This window comes from Eptatretus burgeri, chromosome 11, assembly GCF_056783735.1.
Source record: "Eptatretus burgeri isolate ZD-2024b chromosome 11, Ebu_testis_v1, whole genome shotgun sequence".
NCBI classification, from domain to species: domain Eukaryota; kingdom Metazoa; phylum Chordata; class Myxini; order Myxiniformes; family Myxinidae; genus Eptatretus; species Eptatretus burgeri.
Window position 1 is genome coordinate 73,615,582 of NC_140971.1, and position 10,554 is coordinate 73,626,135.

A 10,554-nucleotide genomic window follows, 5' to 3' on the forward strand; every position below is an offset into this window, starting at 1 on the left:
CTGCTGCCATCCCTTGCTGTAAAAAAAACTTGTTCACTGCAAAATGACTCCAGTCATCCCAGAAATCCCCATAGCAAGCTCCTGTTTATTGATCTCCATCAATTGCTTTTACTTTTGCTGTTTCAGCAGAACTCTGACCCTCAACATGAACTAGGAATACAATCTATGCTCCCGATTTTTTTTTTCCTTCAGTTTGATATCAGTCAATACGCCTTCAGTAAATCACTTAATTTGGCTTGATCAGTCTCCTACCTCTACATAAGTCTGTTCGGCCATGTAGCTCCATGAACAAGTAAGCAAGTCGTCAATTAAATCTGTGACTTGACCTTACCATTAGGATCTCAAATTTCCCACCATCGCATTTAACGAAAATTAACACCTCCTTGGTCAGCCTCAGATAGGCATTGCCCACAACATGGTCAAAGCTTCTTACTACACATCTCATCCTGACCGTGCATCAATTATACTCATTATCAAAACTTCACAACATAATTGAAACAAAAGTTAATAGTCCATTTGCCGTTATTATGTGTTCCATTGTCAACCTTGTTGATGTGGAAAGTGTATGGTTTTATGATTGTTTTGGACTAACATGGGTCCATTAATAAAATTCAGGTTGGTTGCCGGGTGGCTACCTTAGGCAACTCCTGTAATTTGCATAAATTCAAGATGGCCACTACAGGTCAGACGATGGGGCTAAGTTTTTAATCGGTCAACATATAATCCTGTGTAATACCTCTTTTCCATATGATTTTGACATGAGGAATTCAATTTTGGGGTTATTTTTTTACGTTCAGGAATAAAGAGGTTCACATGAAATGTCCATGACTATTTTCTGCTGAAAATTATGCAACACCATTGCAAAAGTGAAGTCATGAATGGTTCACAACAGTATGTTGATAATCAGAAAGCATACACATTGTCATGTCATCATATTGGACATCTTAGGAACAGAGGACATAAAGCCTAGTAGACAACTTACGTATTGTTCATTCCCATTCATTGTACTCGTCCCCTTCCGTATCCTTGTCTCTTTCCAGTTCTGCTTCGACACTCCCTTCTTCCACTTCACTTTCACTGTCCTCCACAGTCTTGTGTGGGTTGAAGCACTTGTCACTGCAACCACAAGTGCAGTATAGCATACAGGAGATCTTTGCATGGTGACAACTGCAGCTTGCAGTACTGCAGGCCTTCCTCTCTGCTTTGCATCCACACCGCACAACATCCATGAGGTCCAAAGGGGCTGGTGGAGTAGCAGAAGTTGCTGGCACTGGGATTCCATCTCTGACGTCCCATCCATATTTTGTAATGTCAAGTTCAGGTGGGGCCTGCTGATCAGCTGATTTTGCAAGTACTGTCTGTAGATGTGCACGCAAAATATGTAGGAAGAGATTGATCTCAGTTGGAGGTAATGCCATGAGCTTGCCAGACTTCCGGTTCCGGTTTTAGAGCAGCGAGAGGTCTCCTTTGGGGCTCCCTGCTGACGTTCTCAAAGCTAAGTTCCCGGTTGTTATTTGTCCCGTTTTAACTGTTTAATTTTCTCACCTACATGTTACTGTGTGTTGCTAGTTCGGTTTTGTTTCAAAAATCGTGCTATTTTGTGAGTATTTTTGTCGACGTTCTTACCTGTGCTTGAGGCCTAGGCCTAGGCTTGAGGCCCACCGGTTCCACTCGGTGTTCGATCGTTTTTTGTTTTTTTTTTGTTTGTTTTTTCTCCCCATTACCTTCAATTTCTATCCTCCCCATTACATTCAATTTTGATCCTCCCCACTTTCCAAACATCCCCCATTCTCCCAACTAATCTCTTTCTTATCTCAAAAAAAAATAAATAAATAAAAAAAATAAAAATAAAAAAAATAATAAAAAAAAAATACCCTACAACAACAACAACACACTCACCTTCTCCCGATTCTGCTTCTTCTTCTTCTTCCTCTTAACTTCCTCCTCGTCTTCTTCCTCGATTTTTTTTTTTTTACACTTCCATGACCTAATCTGTTGAACTCTCTCATATATTAATATTAACAACAACAACAAAAAAAAAAATATATATATATATATATATATATATATATATATATATATATATATATACCCAACAACAACAACACGCTCACCTTCTCCCGATTCTGCTTCTTCTTCTTCCTCTTAACCTCCTCCTCGTCTTCTTCCTCGATTTTTTTTTTTTTTTTACACTTCCATGACCTAATCTGTTGAACTCTCTCATACATTATTTTTAACAACAAAAACTATCTTATAATGCTTCATCTTCCTCTCTCACACATGTGGTACTCTTTACTGTTTCACAATGCACTACTCTTCTGCTATTTTAACAGACTGCTCTCATTTCGACCTTTCCTTCATTCCTTGCCTAAAAAATCCAACTATTACAGCGCTTCTTCTCTCCATGCTCTGAATTCGCCTTCATTGCATCCATCAAGAATTGTGTTAAATCGTATCTCTGACCTAAAACTTTAAAAAACCACAGTTTGCCATGGATGCTCGCTTTCCATCAAACATTCTTTTTTTCCAACTTCAGTGCCAACTCACCCCTCTCACCCCTCCTTCTCAAAGCAACCATCCCACTCTTCTCCCTCCAAGCCTCCCTCTCACCTCTCTCAAAAACTCCCCCCTCACCTTTCTCCCACCTTTCATCCCCCTCACTCTTCCTTCTCAAAGTTGCCCCCCCTCTCATCCACCAACCTGCCTCCCTCCACTGCCCTCTCACCTCCATCTCTTCACTCCACCTCCTCAAATCCTCAACTGCCTTCTTCCTTGTCTCTTGTCCCCCTCTCCCCCAGCACCACAGAGCCTTTTCTCCTCCTCATTCGGCCCCCTCCCCTCGCTGTTCTGCAATACCCCACATTCCTTCAGCAACCCTCCTTACCTGCCCCCCTCGTCCCTTGTCCTACCCTCCCCCTCCCCCTCCACCTCCTGCACCCAAAGCCTCCTCCCCTTCCACTTCATTAAAAGTGTGGACCTCAAATATCCGGGGCCTTCGCTCAAACCTTTCAGATCTTTCCACACAGGTTGCCACTGACAAACCAGACATTATCTGCCTAACAGAAACTTTCCTCTCCCAAGACGTGTCTGACTCCCAAGTATCTCTCCCTGGCTACTCCCTCTTACGGTATGACAGACCTGAGCCTCGTCCTGGTGGAGGTGTTGCTCTCTTCATCAAAGACTCTATTCCTCACTCTCCATGCACTGCTCTCACTCCCCCACACCCCCAGGAATACCTCTGGCTTCGGCTTCCCCTCCACTCCCACCTCATGTTTATACGTGTACTGTACCGTCCACCGAACAGTGATGACTCCATCTACACCTCACTATCCGAAAACATGGACCATCTTCTATCTTCTCATCCAAACTCTCTCTTCCTCTTATGTGGTGACTTCAATTGTCATCACGCCAGTTGGCTAGGTGTGGGTACCTCTCTCACCTGCCATGGCACCTCAGCAAAAGCTTTCTGCGACTCATTGGGACTGACTCAATCGGTCAACTTCCCGACCCGGATCTCAACCAATGGTACTCCATCTCTTCTGGATCTGATTTTGACAAATTTCCCTGACAATATCTGCTGCTCTTCCTTCGCTCCAATTGGTTCTTCTGACCACGTCCTTGTCAAAGTGGACATCTCTCTGGCTGTTATCAGAGAACCACCTCACCGCCGTCGAGTCTGGCATTTCACTCAAGCCGACTGGCAGGGTCTCCGAGCAGCCATCAAACTTACAGACTGGTCTCCTATCACTACTTTCTCAAACATCAACTCATCCTGGGAATTCTTTCAAAGAAACTTGCTCTCCCTCATGCACAGATTTATCCCCTCTCGTGTTCAGTTGTCCTACCCTTCCTCCCGCCCTTGGTTTACTGAAGCTTGTGGCGAGGCAGTTGTCCTGAAACAACTTGCCTTTGCCTCATGGAAAGCAAACCCAACTGAGGGCAATCTCAGTTCTTTCCACAAAGCTCGGAACAAGTGTGTATCTACCCTCAGGAGAGCCAGAAAACAACATCTTTCTCATCTCAAGTCTGAACTCTCAAACCTCTCTCCCTCCTCAAAATCCTGGTGGCGTTTAATCAAATCTGTTTCTGGTGTATGTTCCCCCTCCATCCCCTCCCTTACCTCAAATGGCCGCACTGCTGATTCCACACGTGATAAAGCTGAATGTCTAAACTCGGTGTTTGCAGCTAAATCTTGTGTCCTAAACCCATCTCTATCTCTACCCACTTTACCCAGTCGCACCCAACTGTCCCTGGACTCTGTATCCTTTTCTCCTGACAAGGTGGAGAGCTTGCTTTCAAACCTCGAGTCAGATTCTGCAACCGGTCCAGAGGGCATCAGCCCACATGTCCTCAAAGCCTGCTCTTCTGCTCTTGCTCACCGTCTCTCTGTTCTATTCACCCTCTCATTTGCCCAAGGTCATCTGCCATCTGCTTGGAAATCTGCTAACATCACTGCCCTGCATAAAAAAGGTGCAAAAACAGATCCCTATAATTACAGACCAATCAGCCTTCTCCCAATCATCAGCAAGGTGATGGAATCCATCATCGCCTCAGATATGAAATCCTTCCTCTTCTCCAATGGCTTGATTTCCAATCATCAATTTGGTTTCAGACCAGGCCACTCTACCCTGGATATGCTGCTTCTGCTCTCCCATCAATGGATGGAGGTCCTCAATGCCAGACAGGAAATCCGAGCCGTATCCCTGGACATATCACGTGCTTTTGACACAGTCTGGCACCCTGCCCTACTCACCAAACTCTCTTCCCATGGTATTCAAGGCCATCTCCACTCATGGCTCGCAGACTTCCTCTCCTGTCGCAGTCAACGCGTGGCCCTAAATGGAGTTCTTTCATCCCCTCTTCCTGTGCAGGCTGGAGTTCCTCAAGGTAGCGTTCTAGGCCCTGTTCTTTTTCTGGTTTTCATCAATGATCTCTCGGACTCTCTGCAAAATCCTCTATTTCTCTTTGCCGACGACTACACCCTCTGCCGTACCATCTGTCATCCCTCAGACCGGCAAGCAGCAGCTTCTTCACTCACTGCAGATCTGGATAAAATCACAAACTGGTCCAACACGTGGAACATGTCTTTCAATCCAGACAAATCTCACACTCTCACTATGTCTCTTCGAAAGGACCGTTTACAAAACCCCCCCATCCACTTTCTCAACAATCCTCTGGAAGAAGTCTTTTCTTTCAAGCTTCTAGGTCTCACTATCTGCCATGACCTTTCCTGGGAAAATCACATTTCCAACCTCGCCTCAAAAGCCAGTCGCCGACTGGGAATCCTCCGTCGTGCTAAGTCCTTCCTCGGCCCTCTTGAGCTCCTGACCACTTACAAAGCTTTTGTCCGTAGCCTGATGGAGTACTGCTCTCCCCGCTGGGCTGGTGCTCCTGCCTCCCACCTTTCTCGGCTTCACGCTGTCGAAACCAGGGCATTTAAGATCATCGGCATCTCCCGCAATGAAGCTGAGTCTTTGGGCCTCTCACTCAATCACCGCAGGTTGGTCGGTGGTCTTTCTGTCTTCTACCGACTCCTCTCCACCCTTGCCCCCCCTGCTCTCTCTGCGATTTGTCCCCACCACATTTCCACAGGGCGCTCAAGGTCCGCCAACAACCCCCTTCTGGTAAAACTACCAAAATCACGAATCACTGCTCATCTTCACTCTTTCATTCCTCTTTTTTCCCGCCTTTGGAATAAACTTCCTCACTCTATTCTTTCCCATTCTTCCCTCCAGGCTTTCAAAACAGCTGTTCACCACCACCTCTTATCTTCCCCCATCCAAATCCTCGATCTTTTCTACCCCCGATAAATCCACCCAAGCCCACTTCCTTCATTTCTCCTGCTTTCCTTCCTGAAAGTCCCTGAAATGTCCATCTTCTCTTCGCCATGTTCCCCGTCCCATCCCCATCCCTCTCCCTTCCACAGTTCACCTAATGTGTCTGTTCCCCACTGTTTTGTCCCTTCCACTCCCGCCCCTCTTGTCTCATGCCTCCTTGCTGTGAGTTGTGTGTTAGCTCTCATACGAGCCTCGACCAAGGTATACAAAAAAAAAAATAAAAAAAAAAGGACTTCCTTTTGTACATATAGTACCTCATCTCACTCATCCTGGTACCTTCTGGCTGACCATACAGGGCACAGAAGAATGTCCGCCCTGCTTCCATGAGCTGTTCATGGCTTGCGTTCAGCTCGCCAAGTGTGGAGTACAAACCAGGGAAGTTGCCAGCTCTCATTGTCTTCAGGGCTGACACTTTGCCCTTGTCGTATGGGTATGACGTGGTATCTGAGCCAGTGATGTAGTGCATTCCCAAAAGCTGCAGACACTTGGGGCCAAGCTGGGCACAGGTGGTGTTGATATCCCAAATTGCTCCATCCCACCTTTCCATCTGCACTGTGGCCTGGATGTTGTGCTGGTAAACTCAGTAAACCATCAATACAAAAACATCAGTGTCATCAGAGAGGATCAGTGTCACCCATGAATTGGTGGAGAAGCTGAGCATTGTCACCGAGAAAATGAGCAGCGGATTTCCTGAATCTCATGACCTCATCATATGACGTTGTGAACCCATGTTCATGAAGGAGCTTTAGAAGATCAGAACTGCCATGGCGGTGCATTAGTTTGACAGCCAGTCCTAATGTTGTCTGATTTCTGGTACCTGTAACATGACTTTGAATTGACTGGCTCAGGCTTAGAGATTTCTTGGTCATTTCACCACCAGACACGAAATCTGAAATCAACCTCAGTAAAGTTGGGCTTGTTGCCTTGATTGTGTTGGCTTGTGTAAATTCTGAGAGGTCATAATTGGCACTGTTGTACTTGACTGAGCGTGCCTCCTTCTTGATCTGCCTTACCACAGAATCAATACTCCTCTCATCTGCATCATCCACTTTAACCATTTTCAGATGGTTAGCAATGGACTCACGGAAACCAACAATGGTAGCACATCCATCTACCCGAACTAACATAACGTCCTTACTCATGCAGTCTGTTAGTTTGCTAAACATATCACGTCGAGTGAGTTTGCCACCAAGATCACAGTACAGGGAATGCAGTTGAACGGTATTCCACATCTTTGACCTGTCACAATTCATGCGCTCTATGACGTTCTTTAGGGCACTTTCTTCTGCAACACCAGTTGGCAAATCAGCATATTTAGGGACTGTCATGAAACTGTTATAACAGCGTACATGGTATTTGCACTCAGCCGCAGGGAGATCAACCAAATATGCAACATGTAACTTGACCGTTCTGGCTACTTCATCATTACGTTGCTCAGCAGCATTAATGATGGCATCTTTCATAGTTGGGATGGGATTACCTTCCTTGTCAAAACGTTCTTGAGTCATGCACTGACGAACACGATCCCATCTTTTTGGATGTTTGTCATCAACAGGTAAACATTCTTTGCCACAAAAAATGCAGTCACGTTTTGTAAACAAACGCTCCACTGCCTGTTGCCTGTGTGCGAGATCTTGTTGTCACTGTAACACAATCATCTTCAGCTTCTCTTTTCTGTGATTTACGAAGTCTCTCAATTTTTTGTTTTGATGTGTAAGTACAGTAGCATCCTTTGCGACATTCTATGCGAACAGCATCACCACCACCATCAACAATGTCCTGTAGTTTTGCACGTAGCTCTTCATCTCCACGGGCTTTGGCACAGGAGATCAATGTGTTGATCCCTTGATCAGAGAATTTCTTCAATTCCCCTCCACCATGACACACGGGAAGAATTCACCTTGAAATAGCCATATCTGTAAAAACAAAACAATGAATTAGTAACTCGCATTAATGTCATATGTGAGCGTCCAGTTGTCAGAATAGTGACCTTGTTGTCATTCAAAATGTATCTCACACGGCAAACAATTGCCAGGAACTCGAACATTGACCTCAAATTTACTTCTAATCACAAAAATAAGGTTAAATATCGATTCCTCGTGCCAAAATTATATGGAAAAGATGTCTCATGTGTAATTTTAAGTTCATTACCTAAAAAGTTATATTTTCAGCCTGGTCGATGACTGCCATCTTGTATTTGCGCAAAAATAACAGATGTCCCCATGGTTGCCGTCCGGGCAACCAAGCTTAATTTTGTCTATGCATGCCTGTGAACAAGACACCACCATAAAACCATGCACTTTTGAGGACAACAAGGTTACTTCTCTGGCAAATGGACTATAATTGCTCTCTTGTAATGTCTTCACTGCAGACTCTCCTGCATCAGAGACGAGAATGCGTGTCACCCCTCCTCGACACTCCACAGCAGATTTCCACCATCCGGAGGGCTTTACTCCATCTGTGAATGCAAAACTTTGGCACGCATTCCATTATTGAAAAGATAACGAATTTTCGAATCCTCAACCGTCCCATCTTTGAAACCCATTCCATATCTGCCATTCTAATCACCCCAATTGACGATTCATCCATGCAAAACATTAAATCCACATTTGTCAATGGGACATCTTTCAAATGAACACATGCCATCTGTGCATATATCATTATCTCTACATGGCCACATGGCTAACCAGTCATACATTATCATTCATCGATCTTCAAATCCTGGAGGTTGGCTATCTGTGCACGTCCTTCCAAAATTATGAAACATCACGATTAAAATCACACACATGCACGCACGTACACACACTTGTTTGTGTGGAGGGCAAAACCACTGAGGATAAAATCCACAAATGGATTCACCACCTTTTGAATTGAATAGTGCGTTTCAGTACCCATGACCATGATGCAGTGTTTGGGCGCCATATTGGTTGTCGCGTCAAACACGTAATACCTGTGACAACTCGCCCACTCACATAAAAAAAACACCATGGAGATCTTTGACGTTTACAAACTCATGCCGATACCTCAGTTTATATTGAAAATATATACAGTGTATTGAATTTTGCCATTGCAATCAAAAACATCTTCACATTTTCCAACCTCAGTTTCAAGAACAAGCATTTACACCCCTCCCTGTTCTCACATCATGTGACGGTACCATCGTCAGCCCTGATTGGTTACACTACGCACACTGGTGGACGAATGGGAAGAGTCCATTATAGAGGGTGCACACGAGATTAATCTTCTTCCTCTTTCCTAGTCCACGTATAATCCTATTGGTTCACGAGCACTAAGTGACCACTATATTCGTTATGGGTGTGTGTCTGTCTGTCTGTCTGTCTGTCTGTCAGTCAGTCCGTCCCGAGCATAGCTCCGTGGGTTTTGATCCGATCCTGATAAAATTTGGGTGGGAGGTTTATATCATGATCTAGTTGTGTTTTCCGGAGAATGTGCGTGCTCTGCCCATTATGGGCGGAGCCACGCCCAAAAAACATGTGTTTTTAGGGGGTAGCCGGTTTCAAGTTACATCTTCTCCGAGGGGGTTTGTCGAATCTGGCAAGGGTTTCGGTATTTGGTTAGTGCAATGGCACCTGCATAGCCCCACGGAGCTCGATTTTTCATTTTCGTCCCAAGGTCACAAGGTCACGAACTTAGAAAATGTCAAAAAAAAATTAACAAATTGGCCATCGAACTCCTAGGGTTTTCAACTGTTTCGAATGAAAGTTGGTACGCAAGTAGTGCTCTTCGAGTACTACAACTTTCATCATTTACGTTTTTCCCGATTCCCGCCAGTTTGGCCATGGCGTCCCCTCGAAGGTCAAAAAATATAAAAAGGCGAACCGTGTACATTGCTCGTGAACCATCGCCGTCTCCAGACTTGTCTGATTTATTTTTATCGACTACTTTCGATCACCTGACATCACATTTATATCATGAGTTCGTCATTGGGCATCGGCACGATACAGTGACTCAACACATAGAAGCACTACTTTGGATAGCCAACATATCGGCTCCCAACTAAGCCATCTTCGTGGTGATCATTGGCTGTCTATTCCTCCTAGCTATGGTGAATTGAAGTTTTGTTTCTGAGTTATTTTATCACAGCATACAGAGTCCAACAATTCACACAAACAAAATTTCTGCAGATCATAATTTCTAGAGGATTCTTAATCATTATTAATCATCATGTTCATTCTTATATCTTTCAGACTGTGTTCATTGTTGAAGTTGTAATAAATCGCCAACTGGATTAACAAAGAGAACTACCGTCTTATTTATGGACGGAGAACTACCGGACCCACCTGGTCGAGATCCGCTTCAAGGGAGCATAGCGTCTCCCTCCGTTCCTGAAGGAGGCTATCCGGCTGCTTGCGCCGGGTCACGACACATTCCCCGAGCTCCCCCTCATCGTCCTCCACTAACTCCATGTGTGTGTGTGCTCGTCTTTCACCCCGTCTTTATCGTGTAGTCTCTCCTCTACCGTTTCCATCTCCCGCGTTCTATTCATTATTTTACTTCCCGCGTCTCGCTTCGTGTCTTTACGTGTCTCGTACACGTCTCCGTCACCCCATTTAATTTTCCCTCTGTGTCACCGTCACTTTCTCTGTCACCTGCACGAGTCTCGTCTTGCACGTCTCCCGTATTATTTTGTCCTCCACTGCGGGGCCGACAAAATCCACACTCTCCCCTCAGCTCGTTCACTCCAACACGTGGCGCC